The sequence below is a fragment of the Otolemur garnettii genome, unplaced genomic scaffold (assembly GCF_000181295.1).
Source record: "Otolemur garnettii isolate 467f Iridium unplaced genomic scaffold, OtoGar3 scaffold00195, whole genome shotgun sequence".
NCBI classification, from domain to species: Eukaryota; Metazoa; Chordata; class Mammalia; order Primates; family Galagidae; genus Otolemur; species Otolemur garnettii.
In genome coordinates, this window is record NW_003852590.1 from 2,179,846 (window position 1) to 2,182,128 (window position 2,283).

Below are 2,283 nucleotides of genomic sequence, written 5' to 3' on the forward strand. Positions count from 1 at the left end.
CCCCAGCCGGTTGAGCCACAGGCGCCGAGCCAGGAATTTGTTTTCAAGAAGGAACAAAATGATACTTTCATAAAGCACAATTACATATTAAATAGAAGAATAAACTAATACATTCCTTTTGGAAAGATTTTTGGCAATCACTTAGGAATCTAAAAATAGACCTGCCATTTGATCCTTCAATTCCTCTACTAGGTATATATCCAGAAGACCAAAAATCACTTTATAACAAAGATATTTGCACCAGAATGTTTATTGCAGCACAATTCATAATTGCTAAGTCATGGAAGAAACCCAAGTGCCCATGGACCCATGAATGGATTAATAAATTGTGGTATATGTACACCATGGAATTAAAAAAGATGGAGACTTTACCTCTTTCATGTTTACAGAGATGGAGCTGGAACATATTCTTCTTAACAAAGTATCTCAAGAATGGAAGAAAAAGTATCCAAAGTCCTCAGCCCTACTGTGAAACTAATTTATAGCTTTCTCATGAAAGCTATAACCCAATTATAGCCCAAGAAGAAGGGGAAATGGGAGAGGGAAAGGAGGGGATGGAGGAGGATGGGTGGGTGGAGGGAGCAGTAATTGGTGGGACCACACCTACACCTACCGTGCATTTTACAAGGGTACATGTGAAAGTTACTAAGTGTTACTTAGTAAATGTCTAAACACAATAACTAAGAAAATGCCGTGAAGGCTATGTTAACCAGTTTGATGAAAAGATTTCAAATGGTATATAAAACCAGGACATTGCACCCCATGAGTGCATTAATGTACACAGTTATGATTTAACAAAAAATAAAAGAATATTTCCCTAGTTTTTTTTTTTTCTTTCAAGGTGGCCAGCTGCCCTTTAATGCTTTGCAGGTAAACCAGACAAGAGCAAATGAATCCAAAACAGGCCAGAAAATTGACAGTAACTGTCCACAGACTGCGGAGGGGAGGTTTGCACTCCCCAGTCTACGCACACCCAAGGTCCTCCCAATACAAGATTTGAGAGTGCACACCTGGACCTGTGGGAACGGGAAAAGTGCAAACACATATGCAGACATACAGGGGTCCGCATACATCCTCGCGGTCATGCACACAGATATGGGGAAACCCACGAGTTCATGCACGCTGAACAGCTCAAACAGGAATTGGGGCGCGCAAGCTAGACTGTGTATCGGCTTCCGAGGATGGGCACACAGCAGAGGAGCACGCCACAGCGTTCTGCACACACGAGGCCATAGGAACGCTCAGGCCTGCCTACAGGCCCAACTGGAGAAGAAGAGGTGCCCATTTCCCCTATTCTTGGGCATTGGTACAAGCTTTAGGCGTTATCTTCGCTCCCCCAGCAACGTCAGGACTTTCAGTCCGGGCAGCTCCCATGCTCTGGGTATCATTGTCACGGCTTCCCCAGGCCACTACTGGGAGAGACGCCGAAGCGAAATGGTGGAGGTGGGGGTGACCGGTGCGCGCCACGCCCATTCGTGAAAGGTTGGGGCCTATTTCCCTAGTTCTTTCTAATCCACGTCGCTTATTTATACTCATATAAGCCAGCTGACCCTGAAGCTATCTGAGTTTGGCCGCCTATTTAGAAACACACCCAGACAGGTCAACTACCCCTGTCCTACTTCTATTCCCTGGACAGTAAACAGCAAAGGCTGTCCAGACCAGCAGTAATTCTCCTCCACTTCCCTCGCCCTAGGCTGCAAAGATAAGGGTGGCAGTTGTAAAAATTCCTATTAGCTCTCCAAATCCATGCTCCTTCTTTCTCACTGGGCCTCTCTAGGGCCCTACTGGCAAAATGCTCATATTCAGTGCTGAAACCTTTCTTGCTAATATGGTTCTATTCATTTCACCAGATCCTAGACCGAGCGTTGCAGCTGCAAACGCTCAGGGCAGTTCTCCAACCCCAGCTCACCCCATGGGAAGCAGCAGAGAGCCTGTTCAAGACAGCAGCCAAACCCCTAATCAGCACGAGTGCCAGGAGCAGACGAGCAGATACAGGGTGATGTCAGAAGTTCTCAAGCTCCCAATTTTAGGGAATGATCAAAGTCTTGAGGCATAGAGAAACCCCTCAATAAATGTTTGCTTAATACAGAATGTGGCTCTATTCTCCCTGGAGTATCAACAGGCATTTATCCTCCACGCCCACCTCATTACTGAGGTCCAACCTTCAGTATTAACACTATCTCACTGTATAGTCCAAAAAGTGCTTCCACGTGGCTTCTCTTTTTGATTCAATCATGAAAGTTGCGAGGTGGGTAGGACTGACTTAACAGTATCCCCAGCTCA